General features: G+C 37.2%; 1 protein-coding gene across 5 annotated transcripts in view; it reads right to left on the bottom strand.

The window, feature by feature from the left end:
• The window catches only part of B3GALT1 (beta-1,3-galactosyltransferase 1), a 472,142-nt gene that overhangs the window by 177,656 nt on the left and 280,262 nt on the right, over positions 1-14,224 (bottom strand). For 2 of the 5 annotated variants that reach the window (XM_084891324.1, XM_084891326.1), the window contains one exon: positions 7,318-7,398. The exons of the other annotated variants lie outside the window; for them this stretch is intronic. The gene's annotated coding sequence lies outside the window, so the exon portion shown is untranslated. The remainder of the gene's footprint in view (positions 1-7,317; positions 7,399-14,224) is intronic. 5 annotated transcript variants of the gene reach the window in all.

Genomic DNA, 14,224 nt, shown 5'->3' with positions numbered 1-14,224 from the left:
GGAGGGATATGAATGGTATCATTACAAAACTTGAGAATAAAAAATGATCTAGTTTAGATTAAAAACAAGAAAGTGTTCTTCTGGATAGACGAGATAAAATTTTGATACAGACTTGTAGAGTAAGTTTTTAAGCTCGCACTTCTAATTAATTTCTGGGATGGGAGAGGTGGAAGGAAAAAGCCTATAAAAGATTTTGCAGGGCCAGACCTCAAAGTTCAGCCTGAACAGCCAGCATCACAGCCTGACATCAGAGCAGAGTTGGTAGCAAGGAGCTATAGTGTTGCCCTTCTTAGTTCCATTTGATGAAGTTAATATAGCTAGGATTGTTATTGATTATATCCTAAATGCCATGCAGTCTAAGTGTGCTATGAATATTAATTCATTTAATCCTTACAAAAATCCTATAACAAGCACTATTATTATTGCCATTTTATAGAATGGAAACAGAGATACAAAAAGAGCCATGCCCAAGGCCACACAATTAATAAGTGCTGAAGCCAGGATGTCAACCAGTCAATCTGACTCCAGAGGCCACACACAATACACAGGCTACTGTGTGTAGATAGTTCTCATTTCAACATCCCAGGGTGACCCCCCAGAAGCCCCCCAAATTCACAGTGAGATGTTGGACAGCTGGGAGTGAGGGTGAACTGGTCAAAGAGGGAGCCAACTGATGACCTTCCACCAGGTATATGGCAGCAGTGGCACACACAACCTTTGTCTACTAAAAGGGATTTGATACTTTAATTCTTACAGTTTCAAGGAAACTCACACACAGACTGGGTGCACACACTGCTTAGCAAATGGGACCCATGAGGAGATTGAGCTGGCCATGTGCCCTGGTAAATAACCAGGAGGAGATGTCAGGGCACAGGAGGGAAGCTAAGCCTGCTGAGCTCTGAAGCTCCTGCATTTTGGAGACTTGATAATGCTGATACCAGGGAGATATTTCTGCTCTTTCTACAGTTTCTATCTTTGAATGTTGGCAGCTCAAGTCAATTTTGGGATGCTGGAGTGAAGCTCCTTATTAAATGATGATTAACAGTGAGGTCATCAGGGAAGTAGCTGGATCTTAACAAAGGAGCTCATGAAATTTTCAGTGTTTTAAAGCTGTTATATATAAGCCTAAAGACTAAAATTAGGAACAATGACAAGGAAATGAGGCACAAGGGTTAGTACCCACATTGGCCACAACTGGGTTTACTCCTCGTGTTTTGACTCATAACCTTTTTAAACCTTCTTGTTTTGAATACTTTAAGACTTTGTGTATAAATACACAAATAATCACACAGATTAAATGACTACATTTTATTTTTGAAGCACAGCAAGGGCATAATTCAACTTTTACTATTATTAGCATTTAATATATGGAAACATCTATTAAACAAAAGTTCCATGTGTAGGTATTCCCTTCAATGGATAGAAAGATACTCTCCACAAATCTTTAGCATGTATAGACACCCAGATCTTAATAGTGAGGTCTATTTTCTATACACAAACACACACACACACACACACACACACACACACACACAACACTTCACTTTTCTTGTGGTCTGATTTTTCTATTCAAAAATGGATGAAAATATAGAACAATATGATAAAAGAAATGCAAACAAAGAATTAAATTTCATTTAGTACCTACTTTATGTAGAAACTATGATAGTCACTGGGGGCAAAGATGAATGACGCAGGGGTCGGAGCCTAAAGAGCTTCTGATATGGAGGGAGCAGAGAAAAGAGATGAGAGAGAGACAGATAAACATATAACTACAGTTGACCCTTGAACAACACATAGGTAGGGGTGCCAATGCTCTGCACAGTTCAGAATCCACATAGAACTTCTGATTTCCCCAAAACTTAACTACTAATACCCTACTGTTGCTGGAAAGCCTTATTGATAATATAAATGATTGATTAACACATATTTTGTATACTGTATGTATTATATACTATATTCTTTTCATTTATTCTATTTTTACCAAATATTCATTTTTAAAAAAAATTATCTTTATTGTTGAAAGTATTGCAGATGTTCCCTTTGTTTGTTTTTCCCATTAACCTCCTCCACCTCTCACCTGTCCCTCCCAGGTCTTCATCACTCTATTGTCTGTATGTCCTTACAATAAAGTAAGCTAGAGAAAAGAAAATTTTATTAAGAAAATCATAAGATAGAGAAGATATATTTATAGTACTGTATGTATTTATTGAAATAAAACTATGTATAAGTGGATGCCCACAGTTCAAACCTGTGTTGTTCAAGGGTCAATTGTTAGTATATATGTAATAAGGGGCATCATCAGGTATACCACATCTAGGCACAAATAAGCCACTTAAAGACATCTGCAAGGCAGGCATTCTCATCTGACACCTTAGCAGCAAAGACATGCTGGGACTTTAAGAAAATTACCACGGGATTCATGTGATGATTGAATACATGATAAATAAAAGTGGCTGCCATTTGTTGAATGGCTTATTTATATTCACTTTCTCTAATTCTCACGATCTTGTAAGTTTGTTTTACAGGCAAAAAACCCTTAATTTCAGAGGGGTTCAGTGACTTTCACAATGTCACAGCGGGAAGTGACAGCACTGGAATTCAATCCTGGGCCTAGCCACAATGCCACGCCACCAAAGCAAGAACAGCTTGTTCGGCCTTGGCTCTGCTGATCCTCCTTTCTGTGGCCAGGGCCACTCTTTTCCCAGGCTGTCCTGAGTGAGATGGGCTGCCTTATCCTTTCTGCAGTCTGACTTAGTGGTAGATTATTTTACCCTTGGCTGTTGAGGTTGTGCTGGGTACTGCCTCTATCAATGACTCCAACGTTCTTCTTCTACCCAATATGCTCAGCAAAGTGCTGTCTTCCTGCTTTCCTTGTTAACCCCTGGTGTGACTCTTGTTGGTTTGGTTGACCCTACAGCCTTCTGTCTATTGTCTGATTCTCTGCCAGATCAGTGGTGTGGGGCATGCTGGAGCAAAGGGAAGGGATTTATTCTACTCCCTTTGGCAAAGAGAATTGCTTCTTTGTCAAGGTTAGAGTTGCAAACAGATGCCCTTTGTTCAGTGTCATGCTATTTCCTGGGTAACACCATTAAATGTTTCCAGGCAGCAGAAGCTTAGGGTCACTGCTGAATTGTCATTTAACTTCCACTGGTATGTAAGCCTTCAACTGTTTTGTTCAACTGCACTACTGAACTCTGCCCGTGATAAAAGCAGGATTTTCATGAACTAGATCTTGGACAAAAGGAATCATGACCAGAATCTTTGACAAAACATGTATGTTTTGTTCACACTGAGCACTTGAAGTCCAATATAATACATGTATCACATATAATAGGTGTTTGATAAACGTTTATTGAATAAATGAACTTGTAGAAGCAGGTGTTGTGTGTGTGTGTGTGTCTGTGTTTCAGCAGATAGCTCTTTTCCCTTGAATGAAGAAGCATCATTATCTAGGCTGCCTGCAAAGACTATAAGATCATTTTGGGTATTCAGAATGTAAGAGGTAAGGACATATAAGAAATTTAATGATGATCCAGGTTTGACCAGAAGACATTTTGGGGTGTAGGTAATATTATCTTGACTAAATTCTACCTTCTTTCAGAGCAACTAATAATCACAAACAAAGTGGCTATTTAACTCTTTATAGCTATCCTTCTTCCTCTCCCCCTTTCACATACTTTTCTGCTCTTCTAGAAATCTATTTGGATAGACTATATATAAAGCTGATATACAATTTTTCTGAGCAGCAACATGACAAGGGAAGGATTAGGACCAATTCCCTAGCAAAAGTTCACTACATAAAACACTAAGAGTACTTTTCTCACTTGCATTCTCAGGACAATTTACCTTTCTGAAAAAAATGTAAATATAGAAAAGACTTTGAGAGATCAAACCTAACACCTGCTTTCTATATGAATTTTGCTTCAAAATATGGGGAAAATATAATTAATGGCCACTTATTGTAGAAATATTTTCTTGTCTCAGTTTTGGTGAAAAAAGTTGCTTAATGTATTTCCATTTATATTTGCTTTCAAAGGGGGAACATCTTTCTTCCCACAAAAATCTGCTGACAAAATCCATTGCCTTTCCAAAGTCATTATCAGAAAAATGTTACATTTAGCTAACAAATGATCACTGACCAGCCTAATGCTATTCCTTTCTTTCCCTGCTGTTTTTTCTTTTTTCTTTTTCTTTTCACAATGCTGAGTGGGTTCTCACTCACCCTCAGTGAATGGATGCCTTCAGAATTGTACTAACTCAGATTTGTTTGCTGAATGCATTTTATAAGATTTCTCACAGTTGAAGCTGAGTCTAATTGGATCATGTGATGATGGTTGAGGTTGAGGTGAGAAACAAAGCAAAAGACAGCAACCAGAAACTCACAAAAAGGCAACTTTTGCTGTGTCAGCTGCTACACTGAGCACAGAGAAGTGCTAGATGGGCAGAGACTAGGAGAAGGTGAGAGAATGGGGAGGTATTGGGTAATAACAAAATAGTTCCCTCTTGCTCTCTTAACCCGTAGATTGAGGTGAGCTTGGCAGAAACTTCAGGTCCTTCCCCTGAGAGACCAAAGAGGATAACAAGGAAGTCTACTGCTTTACCCAACTTGTCTAGTCTACACACAAGTGCTCTCGGATCTTTATTATACCTGTGATGAATTCCTGAAGTTGTAGTAGCCTTTCACAATTTACCTTCAGGAGATTTAATTCACTCTTTGTAACTATACTTTTTTCCCCCCCACCAAGGTGCAAGTGCCTTCCTCTAAAAGGAAGAGGTAAAAAAATAATTTCTAAGCTTTCTTCCAACTTGAACCTTCCATGATTTCAGAAGAGGCACCAAAAACTGTTCACTAGGAAAGGGAATTCAGGCAGATGTAATTTACCAACAGGGCACATCTAACTTTCCATTCAGAGTTTTTGAAGTCATTCTCTTGATGATAAACTCACAGATATTTCATAACTGCAACAAGCCTCCAATTGCAAATTGTATTTGTAGTGGCTACAGGCAGAACAAGAGCAAACACTTCTAAAACCACTGAAACATTCAGAAACTTGTTGACATCTTAGAGCTACGAGTAACAGTGCCTGTTATTTCTGATAAAGTCTGCGGATTTCCTCTTCTGATTTAATGATTAGATACTTAAATATTTTATCTTGTGTGCATCACCCTGTTTTTCCAAAAAGCTGATAGTGACATTTTAGAGAAGAATGTATGTAAAACATTGCTAACAATTTTAATATGTTTCATTATAGAAATTCCCCTTTCTTTTAAAAAAATATTGCAGAAAAGGTCCAGAAGAGTTATAAGTAGTACATCAGGGGGATGAGCATAAGGTGGTCAATGTTGCAGGCAGCCTGGCTTTTCCTAAATAGCGGAAGATGGCTGAGGCCAATTCAAATCAGTCCCATAAGCCTTGCCTCCTTCAATAGAAGTAGTACTTAAATATAACAAGAGGAGTGGATTATGGTGGGAGATAAAGAAAGCTCTTGGCCTAGTACTATCTGTAGTGTTTTACTCAGAATAAATGGAAAACATATTGGGCAATATTCTGAAAGTGAAGTTTCAAACTCTCTCCAAGTAGATATTCAGTTGTAATTAAGCCCTTTAGATAAGCAGGCCTCTGAGTCTGAATGGTGCTGAGCTTAGATAACAAAGTCAATATAGTACATTATGAAAAGAAGTCTCCTGTTTGGAAGTGCAAAAGGAAAATTTCTTAAGAATATATTGCTCAGAATAAAAGCTGGTAAAATGCTTTTAAGATCAGTTTAAAAGGTGAAAGATATTTCTTTTAGCTATTCTGAATACAGGGTCTTCACAGCTTTTACTAGAGAATGATATGTCAAAACAACAGTGGCACAACTTTCAAGCTCTCTAGAAAATAGCCTCTTCCTTTTTTGAACCAAATAAAATGGGCTTTTTGGGTTTGTTTTCTACATGAAAGGTCTTGTTTTGTCTCATCTGAAACATATCATTTAAATTCATTCATACACATTCTTACAACTTTTCGACTTTTGACCATTCACTCCAAAGTTGGCATTCCAACAATTGTCCACATCTTCCAGTGTCAAAACAAGAAAATCCCCATAAAAAAAATTATTGCAAACAATTCTAAACACCATCTTCAGAACCAAACCATGGGCCTGAGTGCTATTCTGTGCTCTTTTATCTTTACTCTTTGGTTTTAGGTTGTATTTTGCTCCTCTTTTCTTCCCACACAGACAACCCAACCAGTTTACAGACATTGACATAGTCTATACATGAGAGATGGAGGTAATGACAAGACAATTCAAAACAACTTCTGCCATTCTCTAGTTCAGTTTGCACAAAGAATCAGAGCCATAAAATAACTCCTACGATAATATAGACCAGTTAGCACATGGCCCCTGAGGTCTCAGACCTATGTAAATCAGATTACCAGTTATCCACAACTTGTACATTTGTAAACAGATATAGTTAATCCAGACAGACTTCACACAAGGGAAAATGTGTTATATTTGAAAGAGTTAGGTATGTGTGGGAATCTCTCCCATTCAGCATGGTAACTATGGGGGAGAGAGTTCTGGTACATCCGTGTGCGTCTTGAGGAGTGTAAAATTATTGCCTTTTTCTTCTATTTCTCATCAGTTTCCTGGGCCAGCTACCCAAATTCAGGTTTTAGTATGATCACCCCAATCCTCCACAGACAATTTTAATTTTATGCTTTTTCTTTTCTTGCCTCTACTGTTTCACAGGAGAAGGGGCCTGAGCTTGCTCATCTGCCAGTGCACCTCCATGGCCAGCAAGGCCAATAGGTGCGCAATGCTATATGCCATGGGTGTCAGGGGTTTTGATCTGATCCTAATCTGTATTACATACCACTTATAAGTGTAATTAGTGATAGCAATGATAAAAAGAGAAAGTATATGAGTAATATTTGAGATATCAACAAAGAGTGAAGGATAAGCTTTGAATTTCTCTTCTTAATGTAGATAAATTGTTTCCCCCTAAATATCAAAGACAGATCTCATGTATATTAGTTTTATTTACTTTGTAACTGAGAATTTTAGAAATGGAATATGCACAAAGCTTACTATGTGAAGAATTATTATCATATAACATAACCCATCCCACAGTTATAAGGTATATTTTAAAAATACGGTGAAGTACACTGCACTCCCAACCAACTCTATAATAAGTAAGTTCCTTACATTCTTACACATAATACAGCCTTGGATTCTTATGGAGAAATGATGCAAGATGAGCCCTATGAGAGCACTTATTTGATTATACGTTTTACACATTAATAGGACTCACTCATTTATGCATATTCATACATACTTATCACAGAGTCTTGAAAGAAGGTCTTAGGAAGGAGAGGTTTGAGAATCACCGGGAGAAGGTTTATTCTTCTGATAGGTTCTATTTACACAACACGAATTCAACAAGGCAATCAGAAAATAAAATTAAATCAACTATTTGGTCTAATAAACACTGACGAAACAAGCAGCTCATTGTCTGAGTTTTTTACTCTTTGCACCAGCAGACTTTATGGTACATGGATACAAAGTAAATCACAGCCTTAGATTTGCTGTAAACAGATATAGTCAATTCAGATGGACTTCACAAATAAACCCACTCGCTGGAGCCCCCTGATGGTCAATCATCTTTGGTGGTTACAATTCTTTTTTCTTCTAGAATTTCAGCAGCAAATTACAATATGAACTCAGAGAGTAGTTGGAAACCATGAGTGCTGTTGAATTCTATCTCCCCAAAGATGCGGTGAGAGTAAACAGCTGTCACACCTCAGCAGAAATGTCAGCAAATACATGGTGCTCACAGCAATCAGTCAATCAACCAAAATGCATTGATCGACTCGAATTACTTAAAAAAGTAATTCTGCTGCTTTGTGGAGAATGGACTCTCTGGAGAAAGAGTCAAAATGGGAAGAAGAGTCAAAATGTGAAAGGAATCAGGAGTTCAAATTGGAGATACTTACTAGATATATGGAGGAGGTACTTGGATATGCAAGCCTGGGATTTAGGGAAAAAGTCTGGGATGGAGATATAAATTTTATAATCGTAAGAACAAAGATGGCATCTAAATCCACAGAAAAAATATGGTTACTATGGAGAGAAATTACACAGAAAAGAGAAGGAGGCCCTGTATCAAGCCTTGGGGCCCTCCAGTTATCTGTGCGTCTCACAAGGAGGAGCCAGAAAAGAAAACCAGGGCCAGTCACATTACACACAAACCAGGAGAGTGTGATGTCGGAAACAGCAAACCAGGGTAGAGTGTTTCAAGAAGAAGGGAATGCACATTTGTGTCAAATACTGGTGCAAGAATAACTAGTAATAGTAGTAATGTATAATTAATAATAACAATAACAGGAATAACTATGTACTGTACCCTTATTATCTCACGAACATTGTTTTAAAGGCTTACATGGATAATCACTGCAATCCTCGAGGTATCCCATTGGATCCATCCTCACGTGAATTATCCCATGCAATGTACATAATGGGTGCTGATATTGTCAGTTTTACAGAGGAGCCATCTGTGGAGCAGGATATGAATAATGTGCTCCTGGCCATGCAGTCTGACTCCCGGATTTAGGAAGATGGACACAGGTGGTGGCCTTGCACAGAGCTGTTTCTGCGGGGCAGAGTGGAACTTGGGCTGAGGGAAGTGGTTTGAAGAGCAAATGGGAAGCGAGGAAGTGGAGACAGTGGATGCAGACATAAACACCGTTACTATGCCTAGCACTTAAAATATTCAATCAGTGAGGGTTTCTATTAAAGTAGTAATGGTAAAATTTTATTGCTATTATTCTTTCAGATAACTGACTTTCCTATTGAACTGCAAGCACTCTGATGGCACACTTTATATATTTTAATATCTGTATCTCGGCCCTCGCCCCTCGGCCCTCATCTGTCTTCAATTAATGTTGATTAGGGTTACAAGAAAGAGATTAATGGAAGAAATTCATTTTGGAATGGTTATATAGAGAGATGGAGTTTTAATAGATAAAAAGTCAATTATACTATTGCCAAAGATGTTCTCAGGCCATTGGTCAATAGAGAAATTTTTCTGAAATGTTAATTCAATAATTTGTCTAAAATGTTCATGTCAGATGATGGGTCTGTTCTAGACCAAAGGTCCAAAGCTCAAATGCTTACAGAGACAAGGTTGCAAGGGGAAGGAGAAAAACATGCCAGCATGTTCAGAGAGCAGAAATTTTTAGATGCAATCACCCCATTTATAAATGCTGTCATCGGATTCAATTTTTTAATAATTCTGTTCAGTGTAATGACACACATCTGTGAAATAAAGCTGGCCCAAGGGGTAGTAATTTGTGACTTCTGATCTGCACATTGTCAGCCTAGCTAGTAAACAAAGTTGATTCTGGGGGAAAACTCATTCAAACGTATAGTAACACAAGGGAATAAAAATAACTTTTTAACATAGCATATCAGAATTTTAGATGACAAGATAGTTAAAAATAAAGTCATAGGAGAAAGCCAAAGTCTCCAGTGAGAGTAGAACAGAAAAGCATAGGTAACTGGTCATAATTAGAATTTAAAGCAGATCTAGCCAAAACCGGTTTGGCTCAGTGGTAGAGCGTAGGTCTGCGGACTGAAAGATCCCAGGTTCGATTCCGGTCAAGGGCATGTACGTTGGTTGCGGGCACATCCCCGGTAGGTGGTGTGCAAGAGGCAGCTGGTCAATGTTTCTCTCTCATCGATGTTTCTAGCTCTCTATCTTCTCCCTTCCTCCTCTCTGTAAAATATCAATAAAAAAAATATTTAAAAAGTAAATAAATAAATGCAAGTCAGAAGTAAAAGATAATGATATTGAGTTACTTTGTATAATAAAATAAAATAAAATAAAATAAAATAAAAAATAAACAGATCTGCCCGAAAAACTGTGAACCTAGGAAAACTCAATACATTGAGGTGACAGCCTTAAGCAGCATTCATAGCAGCAGAGGGTATGAGGTCAATTTTTTTCTATGGGAAAACATATCTTCTGTAGTCAGGTAAATATTTTATAACTGCTTGACACGTCTTACATACTGCTTAGATCAAAAGCATGAATGTACAGAGATGTTATATAAAACTACTGTCTGTGCAACGCTGACAAATAATATTCTAATCCATCATATATTCTTAAAGTGATTTTTCTAGCATATCAAATTACAATGTCTCCAGGGAAACTGAAAAGAAATTTCCTTTCATCCACTTTCAGACATCATACCATTTCTTCAAGTTGGGTCTTTGGGGTTTCACATCAAGGGAGTGTGGAACTGACAGAGAATATACAGAAACAAGCTGATTCTTTAATGATTTGGATATAAACTAAGTAATTTATTTTAATCAACCATGCAGCAGAGTCCCTTGCTGTCTGAAGCCAGAGAATGATATATCATTACACACAGACCAAAGAAAGATTACATAAACTGTTAAAAGTGTATTGGAGCTGCAAGGTTACTTTATTTTCATGAGAATAAATTAGTGGGAAGCTGATTAACCATAATATTCTCTACTATCCCTCTATCTGTCTATCTACATAAGTATACAGTAAGTAAGTTGAACCAAACAAATAAAAATGGAATTTCAATTTACCCACAAATTTATTTATTATAAATGAACAATGTGAAGAAGTTATCCAAAAGAATGTGCCTTCTTTTTTGAATGTGTTTTTGTTTTGACAGAATAATATTTACAGGGTTATTAGTTGATATTTAAGAATAAATAAATTCAATGAGCCTCAAAATTCAAATTAGGAATGCAAACTTCATATTAAAATGTAAATTGATTCTCAAATCACAGATAAATTAGATATTAGATACCTAGTACAGTACCATGAAATCATATTTGTAACATGACATTTCTCAGGTCTAATATGATATACAATAACCCCATCAAAGTTTATAATATGTAACATTTTATCTTTATCTCTCTCAAAGATCATACATATCCTGGAAAGAGGGAGTACACACAGATTTCTATTGGGTTCCTATGAATATTTCTTATCTCTTATCATTAAGTATACAAAAAATGTATGTTTTAATTAGATGTTTAAACTTGTGAGAAAATTAACTAGGCATAGCTCCTTACTCTCATCATAGCCCAGGCCTGGTATCTCCGTGAGATGGGGAATTGTTCCAATACGCCAAGGTTGCAGGTTTGATCCTTGGTCTAGGCACATACAAGAAGCAAATAATGAATGCATAATTTGTGGAACAACAAATCAATATTGGTCTCTCTTTCTCTCTCTCTCTCTCTCACTCCCTTCTTTTTTCTCTAAATCAATCAATCATTTTTAATGTTACCATAAAATGTTAGAACAGAATTATAAATTGGAAATTAAAACTATAGATAAGATTCTAATTTAAAATTCTATTTCCTATGGTAGCATGAAGTGTCTTTAATGAGGACACAAATATACAAAATAAATTCATAAAACTTAATCTTACATCCTAAATTTTGGAAAATGGCAAGTTTATTCTACCCTGAGTCCTACAAAGATGCCATGCTCTGGAGCCATTCACACATATGTTGCCTCCTTTCTTTCCCTCTCTCTTTGACTTGTGAGTCTTCAAACACAAATCTCACCACATTGTTCAGTGAAACATAAAATAAGACAGCTGCTGACCATGAAAAGCCAAAGAGCATGGCAACTTGCTTTAAATAAGATCGTTTACAAGTCAATATGCTATAGTTCATAACATGCCATTTCATTAAACTGTGTTTTCACTTATGAACTATGACTGCCATGCCAATGCTATTTTATCAGTGGTGATATAAAATGTCTCATTATAATTCAATAGCACACTACATATTTTATTTATAGTTTATTGAAATATTTTTGAAATTATTGATCCCAAGCTTAATTTTTAAATTGATTAAATAAGATCTACAGGTTGCTCTATCCATGGACCCCCTTCAAGAGCACACCTGTAGGTCTGGAATTTACAGACATACCATTTACTGCTCTTATTTTTGTATCCAAAGAAGTATTATATAGTAACCTGCACATAACAAATACTTATCACAAGTTGACAAAGAAAGCAGCTTGCCTGATTCTGACTCCCTGACTTGGTCAAGATTGCCACTCACTGATTTATTTATCCTCTAATTTACTTTCATTATTGGCAGAGATTTTAGAAAGGGAGATAAAGAGTAGGCATGCAAACTAGGAATGAATCAAAGGTGAAGGCATCTGACTGCTCTGAGTACCAGTATGGTGTTGGATGTGCCTGGGGCAATCAGGATAATTGGTGATAGGAGAATCCCCTTAATGTTTTAGTCTTCAAAAGAGTAGCAGAGTAATTTCAAGCCCTTCTTTGCAACTCAAAAAGCCCTATGCCTCACAAACGAGAAGTGGGAGCAACAGAAATCCATCTTGATTTAATATGTGAGTGTATGATTACGTTCTTTCAATACATTTTTGCAGACAGGGAGAAGAGTTCAAAATATCTCACAAACTGGAACTGGATACGAACCAATCAGAGTGGGTGGGAATCGCCACAGAGCCATGCTAATGGCCACAGAGAATCTTTTCAGTTTGGTATGGAGAAGGTCCTCCCTGCCTTCTGGGTTGCACTAACCTAAGCAAACCTCTTTGTTTCATTGCTCCAAGAAGGTGTGTGCTCCTGCCCTGCCCTGCTCACAGCAGCTCCGACAAGAACCTAAGATGGGAGGTTCATACTTCCTGAGAGTGTTAATCTCTTCCACTCCTGATAAAGCTGCTCTTAGTCTTCCCATTACTGTTTAGTTCAGTTCAATTTCTTTTTCAATCTCGTCAGAAAAGGAGAGGCACAAAAGAGAGCAAGTGGAAGGAAAGCTTAAGAACACCTGTAGTTTTCCAAACTGCTGCTCAACATAGATGGCCAAGAAATTACATCCAAGAGAAATGTTATTTATTTTTTATCCTTTATTTATGTTTTAATAGGAAAGATGTCCCCCTCCTCTCCAAGGCTAATCCTGCCCCTTTTGGGGGGATTTAACTATATTGATTATCTCCTTTCTCCTTTGATCCTTTTCTATTGGTCCCTTCCTATCAGCATTTGAACCTCTCAAAGGCTCTACTTTCTTAAAAATAAAGAAGGCAAGCCAACCTCACTTCACCCCGCACTCCCTACCAATTAGTCTCTCCTTTCAATTCCTCTTTCCTGCCAAATATCTTCAAGATCTCTAGCGTGACTTTTCCACCTCTCTCTCACTTTTCAGTCCAGTGCATTCCAACTTAAATCAATAACCCATGACTGCCATGTCATTAACCCATGGTCACTCGCATCCTTCTCAGTCGCATCAGAAAATGTTTATTACTCCTTCTTGGCCACCATACTCAACTGCTGTTGGAACATCACACCATCAGATTTTCCTCCCATCACTCTAGTACTTCCAGTCTCCTAACAACAACCCTAAGACACTAATGAGTCCATCTATTTTACTGATGAGCAAATGGAGGTTAGAGAGGTTAACTCAATTCTATAAGGTCACAGATTGTTTTTTTTCCTATTTTTCATATGTGCCACCCATAGTTCTTTCTAGTAAAGTATGTATCATTTACAGTTGAAAAAGGCTTAATTTTCCACAGAAGAAAAAGAGGCCCTGAGAGACTAGTTGTGTGATCTGCCTCGTCATGTTATTATGTAGCACATAATTTTCTAATGTAAAAAGCATTTAACGAGCTTGTGTTACTGGGAAGGTCAGCTGGCTTTTCCAAGGGTGGCATTACATTTTTAAAGCTGCTGAGGTTCAGAGCAGTGTTTACAAAGTGTGGTTTGCAAGAAAATTACTTGGATAGTGCTAAGTGGTATAGAAGAAAATGCACAAGGTGAGGAGACAAGAACCAATAACTAAGTCCATGCACAAACACATTTTATTTTCACAGTTATTTATTTTAGTGCATCTTAGGGAAATAATATAACTAGGATGCTAACCTCAGGAATTAGTCTCTAGCCTGAGACAGTTAAACACAAAGGTGAGTTACGTACAGTCAGTTTAGAGAAATGTTGAGAAAAGGATGAGACAGCTTAAGTTAAGGGAAAAAAACACACACTAAAAAAACAAAAAACATGATTATTGAGAAGAAATGACTCCATGGAAGAATGGAAGTCTATGTCTTTCAGGGTGAACTCGTATTGTCCTAATTCATGTATGACACCAGTGTTCATTTATTGATTAATGACATGACGAGGAATAAAAGTGTGTGCACTGGAACTCTCATCTAGGTGATC

This window comes from Pipistrellus hanaki, assembly GCF_964339955.1.
Source record: "Pipistrellus hanaki genome assembly, chromosome: 8".
Classification (NCBI taxonomy): domain Eukaryota; kingdom Metazoa; phylum Chordata; class Mammalia; order Chiroptera; family Vespertilionidae; genus Pipistrellus; species Pipistrellus hanaki.
The sequence above is the reverse complement of the archived record's forward strand: the minus strand, read 5'-3'. Positions and strand labels throughout refer to the sequence as shown.